The sequence below is a fragment of the Solanum lycopersicum genome, chromosome 6 (assembly GCF_036512215.1).
Source record: "Solanum lycopersicum chromosome 6, SLM_r2.1".
Taxonomy (NCBI): domain Eukaryota; kingdom Viridiplantae; phylum Streptophyta; class Magnoliopsida; order Solanales; family Solanaceae; genus Solanum; species Solanum lycopersicum.
In genome coordinates this window covers 16,111,602-16,123,516 of record NC_090805.1, presented here as the reverse complement: position 1 = coordinate 16,123,516, position 11,915 = coordinate 16,111,602, and positions in this window count along the sequence as shown.

Sequence of the window (11,915 nt, the reverse complement as noted above, 5' to 3'; positions counted from 1 at the left end):
GAAGTGAGAATGATCGTATCCTAGGTAGTCTAAAGGATCTCTTTGTGTGTGTGAAGGGATTATATGGGTGGTCGCTTCATATATCACTCAAGTGAGCCTTAGAATCACCTTTGGTAGGAGGATCTTATGTTTATGTGTTTTGTAGGTTTTATTGATGCTATCTTGTGATTTGCGAATTAAAGGGGAAGTTACACTGAAGTCGCCGTGCATTCACTGTAAGGTTAAAATGATTTTGCTATAAATTGAGTATAACTTGTAATGTGTTCTAAATGTGATTTTTGGTATTTAAATTTGATTGTTGTACTTTTATATGATATTTTAGTAAAAAAGAGCATGTTTTCAGATATGTCCATTTCTCATGTTTTTATGCATTACGCCATGCTTAGTACATACATTGTACTAATTCCATACATTTTCTTATATCTAAAGATGTAGGTGGAAGGTGATAGTTGTCTTGAAGCAAAGCATGAAATCTAGGACTCTTTCAAGCAAGTTGAAGTATGTCCTCACTTGACTAGAGGACATAGCTATCTTCCAATTTTTTAAATTCAAGTATTGTTATAGACTAAGTAATTATATAGTTCGCATTGTATAGGCCGTGTCCCAAGTATTATTGAGTTTAAGATTGTCATATGTTGAGACATAGTATATTCCTGTGGTTTTAATATGAAAGGTGTTTTAAGATATTTCCTGTGAAAATTTTTAATTCCGCACTACTTTTCATACATGTATGCAATGAATGATGTCATAGGGCTTGTAAAAGACCCCCGAGAGGTCAAGTATTCCATGTCGCACTCCAGAATGCCATAACTTCTATGGTGTACTCTCAGGATGTGACAGAACCTTAACAAGCATCATACTAATAAACATCCCTAAAGCTCAATTTATCTACTCTCCCAAAATAGATAGGTAGGATCGGATTAAGACTCAGTCTCTTGATCTAGATGAACAACAACCCAATCACTAGAATTATCAATTCATAACCTTAATTTTAAATGTCTTTCTCAAGAAAGCATATAATACTAGACTAGAACTGCATTGACAACTACAATTCGTGAGTTAATACTCAATTATCAATCGAACCCACTTCAGATCAACAATTAAGTTAGTAATTACTAACACCCATGAGCTAATTGAGACAATTAATCACATAATCACACTGCTTAGGATGGGGGATTTTAGCCACCCATTATGAATAGTAGGACAATGTTACCAACTATGTTCTTCATAAGTTGGGTATAAAAATCCAAGTCTTTAGAAAGCTCAAAATTAGCTTCAAATCAAAACCCAACTTGAAAATCTACTTAAGAACTCCAACAATAGTGTTTTGAATCAAAATCTCAAAGTTTAAACACTCAAAAACATAGAACAAATGATCAAAATTTCACAATTAGTAAAATCTTTTAAAATGTCGCATCTACAATCCTTCATGTTTTGAACTTTTGGAATGATGAGCGGAGTAAGTCGAGCCACGCCAACTAGGTCGGTGATGCAGCAAGTAGCCTTCTCTATCATCGTCTTAACCTACCTCTTCACCATTCAAACTCTTTAATTTTAGGCCATCAAAATCATTGTCATCGAATCCATTCGACAACTCGCCAATCGTCAATATCAATCACCAAGTTAGGTTTTACTTAGGGTGGCATGATGTAACATTTGGCGAGCTGAAGTGCCACTTGGCGACTCGTCGAGTGGCCTTGGCTATTGTCTCACTACAAAGGAATCCCAATTACCAACAAAAAAATTCATTGGTAAATTGATCAAATCGGTTGGCAAATTGAGTTACAACCTAAGTGCCAACTTATATTAATTCGTTGCTAAAAGATTGTCACTATATATTATCAAGCGATTTTAAAACGTTGGTAAACTTACAAACTAAAATTCAGTTGGTAAACACCCAATAATGTCGTTACAAAATATTGAAACATGACCCTGAAATTTCGTTTGGTAAATTTTTTTCTTCGTTGTTCGATTTCATTGTTTGACAATTTTAGTAACAGAAAATTTATGTTGGTAATTTACCAATAAATTTTAAATACTTTTTAAAAGTTTTTTTCATTTCCCATCCGGTGTCTGACACCCACATTGGAGCCGGATTGCCCAACCATATCCGAATTCACGTCGGGTTATCCAGTTTGAGTAAAGCAAAGCTTTGCCTAACAAACGCAACTCCATACCCAAGGAGAATCGAACTCGAGATCTCTTGATAACTAATAAAGAGTACTTATGACTGCACTACAACCCTTGTTGGTAATGAATTTTAAATGCGTTAGTATGATTATTTATTTTTTAAAATACATTTTCTAATTGATTGTTAGTTTGTTGGTAATATATCATCCAAGTTTAATGTTAGGTTACTAATTTATTGACAATATGTTGAATTATTATTAACTAAATGATTATTCAATATTAATATATTTATTAATTTATTGCATTTGAAAATCTAAGAGCACAAATGTAAATCCAAAAAATATCAATATCAAATTTAGAAATCATATCTGAATGGAACAATGCAAAATCTATGATAACAAGTTAAGTTAATCTCAATATGAAATATATCATTATATCAAAAAATTAATTTGAGCACGTTTATAAAAAAATATTGACCAAATTTAATTGTTGGCCAAATATTAAAATTTAAAAAGCCTAACAATACAAACTGAAAATGGTAGCTCAAAACCTGAAGCAACCATCCTATTAGATATAAAAATGACCTTCCGGAAGCTTATCACATTGACAAAATTCTCACCAGAGCACATTAAAAAAAATGTTAAGCAAAGTTAAATTTTCATCAAAAGTTAAAAGTTAAAACGTTTAAGGTATAAACTGAATATGAAAACTTCAAAAGCCAAATCAACCTTCCTACAAGATGAAAAATGACCTTCCAGAGCTAATTGTGTTAAAGAAATTCAAATTTAAGCATGCTTCTTAAAAAATGACCAAATTAAAATTTTAGCCAAAAGTTAAAAGTTAAAACGCTTAATGATACAAACTGAAAATGAAAGTCTCAAAACCCGAACCTACCATCCTATGAGATCCAAATTGAAATTGTATGGCTAAACACAGTGATAATTTCAATTCCAGTACGATTACAAAAAATATTGAGAAAAGTAAAATTTTAGCCAAAATTTATAAGTTAAAATGTCTAACGACATAAACTAAAAACACAAGCCTCAAAACGTGAACCCCCTATCTTATTGCATAAAAAATGAACTTCTGAAATCTAACTGCACTAGCAAATTTTAATCTGAAAACATTTATCAAATATATTGGCCAAAATTAAATTTTGGCTAAAATTTGTAATTTAAAATACCTAATAGCACACACTAAAAATGAAAGCCTCAATATCCGAACCAACCACCCTATTAGATATAAAAAGCCTTTGGAGTTAATTACGCTAAAAAAATTGTCATTTGACGCAAGTTCACAAAAATATTGACCAAAGTTAGATTTTGGCTAAAACATAAGATTTAAAACACCTAATGGCACAAACAAAAAAAATGAAAGACTCAAAACTTGAACCAACCTAACTGTTACATAAAAAATGACTTTTCAAAACTAATGACTGTGAAATAGTTTTGATCTAAGCACGTTTACAAAAAATATTGACCAAAGGTAAGTTTTGACTAAAATTTAAAAGTTAAAACACTTACTACACAAACTGAATATGAAAGCCTCAACACTAGACACCGATTTACCAAAAATTTAACTTCAACTATTCAAATATAAGTTAATAATTAATAATTTACAATAAATTTTATCACATTTGGTAATAGTTACTATTCAACTAAACATTTATATGTAATATTATTAACTAATAATTAATATGTCATAAATTTTACCAATGAATTAATGATCGATTGATATATTACCAACTATTTTAATGATGTTAGTAATTTACTAACTACAATCTTTATTCCTTGGTAAAATTTCCAACTAATTTAAAATTGGTTGACAAGTTTACCAACAAATTACATTTCGTTACTAATCTACCAACATATTTATATTTGGTTGGTCAATTTAGCAACATAATCCAGTAGTGGATAAATGTTTCGTTAGTAATTCATTGGTAATATGTTATTAAATTATATAAATAACTTTTTTTGTCATACTTACCAACAGATATACACTCCCTTTTGTAATATTACCAACAAGAGGTGCACGTTAGTAATATTTCAGTTGGTAAATCCATTGATAGAATGTTTCTAAATTTGGCGTCATTTTTTTCCGGTCATATTTACCAACTAAAATACTTAGTTAGTAAGATTTTTGTTGGTAATCTGTTAGAATTTCGTTGTTAGGTTTAAAAATCTAACTCAGTTAGGAAAATGTTAATAATTTGTTAGTAAAATACTAACCAACTTAAGTTGTTAGTAAAATCTGTTGGCAATTTGGGTTTTTTTTGTATTGTCTGCTTTCATTAACTTCAATTGTTTCATCTTTTCCACTTCTTTTGTCTGCTAATGTCCTTTCCTTGCTATTTTTCCTTCATATTTACATTTAAACATTAGTTTATAGAACAAAATAGGCACCAAGGACACTAATATTTTGAAAACAAGCCATACATGAGTTGAAACCACAGACTCAACAATGCTTCCCAAGGTCCTACAATGCTACTATGCATGCACTCCTTGAGAATGCTACCCCCACCCTTTTTAGGCATGATGTCTATACATGATGCATTTAAGCTTCATTTAAATCTGCCTTATCTTAAAAGGAAAAGGAGGATTAGATATTTCTTTTCTACTGCTGAACCTGGATAACCACTCCCTCTTGGAGTAAATACTAGAGGATGGCAATCCTCCTCAATAACATCTGATTTGTAAACCATTGTATCAGCTCCAGGATAAAAACAATTGAATGAATTGTAGTATTAGAGGGGCTGACAACATGTTTTCCCCTTCCCCGAGGGAGATCTCAGCATTCAGACCCTTCCAAGGCCATAAGAATACCCATGGAAAATCTAGATTTTTCCCAATTAATAACTATGGGAAATAACTACGGGCAAGATCTTTCAAAAGTAAGTAAAAGGACACAGAGAAAACATGCTAGTTGAAACACCCCAACTCAGACTTCCATGAAAACAATTTTGGTGAATGGCTCCAATGATGCATGAGTTAAATTCATTCTTACAAATAACTAACAAATCACACAGATAATTCTTGAATAAAAAGTCGTAGAGGAGTCAAATAATGGTCATCAACAATTAGTTACAGGGAAAAACACCAGAAATCCCAAGTGAAGAATAAATATGTTGATTTGTAAATATCTAAGTGTGATCATATATGATTTTATAGGATTTAGATTGATCTTATAAAATCATATCTGATATACTATTTAGGATGTTAAATCAATAAGAGCATCCCTTGATTCTCAATTCTTCCAGATTCAAGGGATTTGATTGCCAGATAATTTGGTTTTCTATACTCTAAATTTATATCTCTATCGACGAATAAAAGTGTACAACTTAGGTACCAAAACTTACATGGTATCAGAGAAACCTCATTCTTTGTTTCTTGTTACTAAAAAATCATTTACTGGTTACGTTGCCCAATGACATCAATAGAAGCCGAGAGTTCTATTAACAAAGCTACAATGAACTAAGGCAACAATTCTTCTCATTTTTCTTTTCTACATACTTCTCAGAAGTTGAATGGAAAGAATTATTTGGAATGGGCGTAATATGTCTGTTTGGAAATTCATGTCCAAGGAAAACGTGGAAACTTGACTGGAGAAATGAGAAAACTTGAACCAGGAGACCTGAAAATAAACGCTTGGAGATCAGAAAACTTGACATAATCGCTTGGATACTAAACTACATGGATATTTCCATAGGTAAGCCATATTTGTTTCTTCTTAGTACTACGGATGTTTTTGAGGCTATCAAAGAGGTTTATTCTAATTTAGAGAATGCCTATCAGATTTTTGAATTAAAAATTTAATTGAGGAAATTTAACAGCCTCAAAATTATAAAGGATTAACTAGAGCCTCACATGAGTTTTATGAGTTAATAACTTGTTAAAATAATTGATAATAGCTTTAGGATTTATCTTTAAAAAGTTTTGAATCCAAACGCCAAGGGACGACCAAGATGATCGGAAACTAGTCTTTTGTTTGATAATGTGTCCTTGTTTGTTGTATGTATTTTGGTTTGTTGTGTGGAGTCTAAAATAAGCAGGTATGACTCCAAAATAGAGGGAAATGTTTTGGGTCAAAACGACCGGGTACAAATCCCCAAGGATAACCATAACGGTCCTTAAGAAAGATTCAAGCCTTGGCCAAGGTGCTGCCAAGATAGCTTGTGACGGAACCTAGTGGGAGTGGCTCCGCGTTGCAGACCTGCTCCACCAAGGACGATGCAGAGCTCATCACAGACCCTTTTGTCCAAAAATTTATTTCCAGAAACTTGTGGGAACACCTCCGCGACGCGGACTTGTTCCCCGATGATAATTTTGAAAATAAAAGTTAAGTTTGACTTGTTTAAAAAGGTCCAATTATATAGAGGTGTTTTGTTTATATTTGAGGTGTATTATATATTGATTGTAAGTCATTTTACACCCATTCCCCCAATCAAAAACTCCAACACTCAGTTAGAAATAAAAAAAAAATAAAAACTCCCCCTTCTCTTTAAGTTATCTCTACTCAAATCCTCCACTGAAGAACATTCAAGCTCCTCGGAAGAAAGTCAATTCTCCAAGTTTTCAACCTAAATTTCTGGATAGTTCTTCAATAAGGTATGATGATTTTATCCTCAAATATTTTATCATTCAAGGAGTCAATTTCAATAGATTTTCAAAAGATATGAAAGAGCCTTAAATCCTATTTCGAATTCTAAGCGTGGGTTCTGTCACAACTCGAGTCTACACCCTGAAGTGGCCGGTACTTGAAGACCATTGCTGGTCCCCAAGAGAACCCTCATCCTGAGTGACAACAAGAGAAAGACTAACTTAAGCATACAAAAAGCTTAAAATTGAAATGAAGAACTTTTGAATAAAATAATGTATTCAACTAGACATTAAATAGGCAGCTATATTCTTTAAATATGTAATAAAATAAATGATTAATACAAACTCTTCAACTATAGTGACTATCTATGAAGCCTCTAACTGATAAAGATGAAAGTTGGGCAAAAAAACATGACCTCCTAACAAAACTGAAAAGTAAATAAAATCCCCCGGGAACGAGGAGGCGCATATAGCTAACTCAAACTCTGGATGTATCAATGAATCTCCTGTTGATGATCCTGATACTTGTGTTTGCAACATCAAAACATGCAGGCCAAATGACTCAGTACGTGGAATTACAAGCATGTAAGGGGAATTCTAAAGTATAATATAAGCTTGAAACTTGAATAAAAGGAAACATAATTACCTCTTTTCAAACTCACTCAACTCAACTCAACTTGAGAATAAGCTACTGAACTTAAGATACTCAACTCATGATACATAACTCAACTCATTTCAATATAAACAACTTAAAATAAGTTCCATATAAAGTAAAGTTGTTTAAAAATATAATGTCAACTCTGTGTATATAACAAGGATAGAACATAACTCTGATATGTATATGAAAATACAATCAACTAATGTATATAAAATTACAATAACTTATGTGAGAGCTTCTCTAACTGATAACCATCACTTAAGAACTATAGTGATGATACATCGTTACTCCCACATTGCCCGACCATCCTAACCTTGCAAAAGTATAGGACCTAAACTACCTAATGGATCCACTAGTAAACTGTGAAAAGAAATCATCTTAAAAGTATGATCCTTTCTACCCATGATGGCTACATGCTTTATGGGGGCTGTGAGTTATCTGAACTTTCCCCCATATCGGTGCTCAATACTATTCCCAAAAATATACTTCCTTTTATTTTTAAAAACATACTGATTCTGTGGTTTAAGATTAGTGCTCAAATATTCTTAGATCAAAGGTTATCTTGGAAATCTTAGTAACTGCTTGCTTCATTTAGAAAGCTATAGTTCTTTTCTGAAATCTTTCCTAAGACTCCTTTAAGAATTAGAGTTTCCTTACAAGTTGAATGTTATAACATTTTAAGTTTTTTAGGAATACTTAGTCCCTTATACCTTTGAAGATAAAAACATCATCTTACTCTTTACTTGGCCTAAAATTTGAGTCTCAATAAGAAAGTTATAACAGTTTAAATAAGACCCTTGAAAACCTTTAAAAACTATACTTTAACTTACTTTTGAATTTTAGACTTGACTCTTAACTTCCTTGAATTGAAGTATGGATTCAAGGTTCATGATCTCATGTTTATGGATGATTTCATTATTTTCAACTTGGAGGGTTTATGCAGAATTATGAGCATGAACTACTCAACTCGAGAACTCAAAGACACTTCTTCTCTAAAGATTGTACGACTTATGGGGTTCATGTGATTTATTGGCATGAACAATTCAACTTAAGGACTTGATGGATAACAGTTAATGACCACATGATGAGTAATCAATCTCAAATATGGACTAGGAATTCAAGACCTAATGGCTTAGATCTTGAAGATAACACTTCTTTGAAAGATTCTCAACTTACGAAGTTCATGTGGAATTATGCGTATGAAACAATTGGACTCAAAGGTCTACATAACTACATGGAACTCATGTATATGAATCTTCTCATTCTCTTGTTTCTTTCCTCAAAATATAGGTAATAAATGTTGTATCTCAAAGAATACACAATTTAACTTAAAGGCTTTCTTGAAATCTACTCTTAACTCTCTCTTGAATGTGAATTATAAATTCAAGAGTTATGTTTAATGATATGAATGGTGTAGGTGATATTGTATACACATGAATTTGTTCTCTTCACTAACTTGAGTCTTGAAACAAGTTATTAGAAGTTGTAGAAGACTCCTCCAAAGGACTCGAAGGTAGTCTCTCAAAAGGTTTGGAAGAACTCTCAATCTTAATATTAACTTTACCTTGAATTTTAATTATTATTTCAAGGTTATGATTCATGTTATGAATCATTTCTATGTGCTGAGAAGTAGTTTGCAGTATTTAGAATCATAAGGAGTGAGGATACACTTTAAATGAGCTGTAATGGAGCGACTGGGGGAAAATTTGATGGGGAAGGAGACCTTGGGGCTATGGGTGGCGCGGGGTGCCAATCCCTGAAGTACAGAGAAGGGTTTGGAGCACTCTGGCAGGCGTGCCTCTCCAGGCTCCTTGCTCATTTTCTCACTGTAACACTCCTTAAATCAAATGGTTTCTTCCCCAATCAATTGGATTCGATTATTTAACTTAATTGAACTCAAATCTACTTAAAATAACACTCAATTACTCAATTTCATCTCAAGAGTTGATCAAAAATCCAACACATCAAGATTTAGAATAAACCTCAAGAACACATATCAAGAACTCTAATCTTTAAACTTTAAGTACAAAATTTCGCTGAAAAATAACATGATTGGTGTGTGAGTGAACGAATCAAACACCATGGAATCTTACATACCTCTTACAGATAAAGCGCATTGAAAAAATCCGCAACTAAACTCAGTGAACGTCGAGGAACGCCTGCATCCTTTCCTCTTTTCTCCTCCTTTCTTTTCTTTCCTCTTCTTGAACTCTCAACTAAAACCCTAGGTGTATATTATGATTATAAAACTGAAACTAAAACGATTAAACCATTAAAATATTACTAAAAATGAATTAAATCTGATTGGATAAGGAAAGGACCAAAATACCCCTCACTATTCTAAGCTAACTTTCCTTAACTGGACAACCTAAATCCAAAAGGACATATCTCACTCATCCATACTCGAAATATAGAAAACTTGGAGGCTTTGGAAATTTAACTAAAAGATATTTTCCATGGTAAATATGTATAATATTTGGTATAGAGGCAGTAGCTAAAGTATTAGGTGTGTTGGAAGTCAAACGTCAAGGGACGACTAAGACGTATGATGACTAAGTCACCTAAATGTCTAAAATGTAGTTCAATGTTTTTATGTGTGTTTAATGGTGTTTAAAGGTTATTAAAGGATTTAATATAGTATTCATAGGCAGTGGATAAGGTTTCGTGAAGTTTGGAGGTCAAACGACCAAGAACATCCAAGGCGTTCGAAAGATATGCCTTGAGTCGACGTTGTACGTCTAGGCGTGTTTCATTGAGTTTTACGTGTTAGTTTTGGATAAAATTCACGTGAGAGGTGTTTTACTTATAGACGATGATATTTGGGTTGGAAACGTCCGAGAAATTATCCCCAAGGACCATCAAAGGGTCCTTGAGGAAAGACCCAAAATCAGTGTGCAGGCAGACCCTAGCGACAGAGCAGTCAACGACCAATCGTGGCTGTGAAGCCCCATCGAAGAGTCCCCTCGTGAGGGAATTATCCAAAGGATAAAATTTATACAGCCACTTTAGCCACCAACGGAGGGCTGTGACGCCCCGTCGTGGCCGTGACACCCCATCAAGGGCAGGCGTTGACAGGCTGTTTTCTGCGTGCACAACTGCTGTCAACTTAGGGGTGAGTTGGTAAATCACCCCACTTCTAAATTAAGTCATGGATGGTTATTTAAGGGTTATTTGTGTATTTTAATTAAGTATATAAAGGGTAATCACATGGAAGACCTCATTCTTCAAAATCATAAACCCAAAACACATAGAAAATATCTCAAAACCTCCATTGAAGTCCAACTTGAAGAGGCAGACTGGTGAGGGGTTTTTGTGTCGAAATTCTTCATCAAACTGAAGAATTCTCATCCTTGAGGTATGGATTTTGATAGTTGAAACTCGCTTTTTCAAGGAGCCCAACTCTCAACATTTTTTTCAAAGTTTTCTAAAGTGAATTGTCCGATTTCATGATTCTACCATGGGTTCTTGCATAAATGATTTCAAAACTTTGAATTATGATCTAATTGATATTTTATTGATTATTTCAATCTAAATTTCCTATGAACCCATGTAAATTGATGAACCCTAGTTTTGTCTATAATGTGGGTTACTTGATATTAAGCTAATATTGTTGAATAGTTATGTAGTTTCTTGTGGGCTTTCTAATGATATAAGAGTTGTATTAAATTGTTGTCTAATTGATCCTAGATTTTTAAACGTAGATTGAATTGATAGATATTTCATTTGATTTTATGATTATTGCAGGGATTGTTGGTTATGACCTTGGTTAAGGGCCTTGTGATCTTGAATTGGACAATTTAGCATTGAATTGAAGTGTGAATAAAGGAATGAAGGTATTCTGCCCCGATTTCTTTAATTTTATTATAATTATACTTCAATTCTATTATGATTGGTTTGGTCCACTTATGATGGCGGTATTATGTGTTTTACTTACAATTTACGTGGCCTTGTCGGCGGTATTTTATGCAATATGACGAGCATGGACTTATTGGCAGCTACTAGTTGAATTATATGGCTATTTGTGTATTTGATTTTATAATGTGTGATCATATCTACCTATATGTGATAGTATGTCTTAAACTATCGATACTAATTAGTTAATAATGTTATGTTATGGCTATGCCTTAAGTGTGTATTCTTAGAGTTGATACATGGTTGATCCTAAATTGCCTAGATGAGTCTAAAATTGTTAGGTTGATAATGTTAAGGTAATGAATAGGATTACAAAATAAGGTTAAGGGTCATTCCTAAGAGTCTAAAGGAAGATAGGCAATTTGTGTTAAATGGAAGTATGTTGTGTCTTGTTTAGGTAGACTTAGGTCCCATAATTTATGCTCATGTGAATATGTGATGTCTGGACTTAGGAACCTAAGGGTCTTAGTCTTGAATAAATGAATATAGGTGAGACCTTGCATGATGTTATGAAGGTTATTTATGTGAAACCTTGACTTAAGGGAAATGTTAAGACTCATTAAAGTGTAAGTCGTAATGGTATCCTTCAAAGTAAAGGAATGTTAAGTCGGACGAGCCAT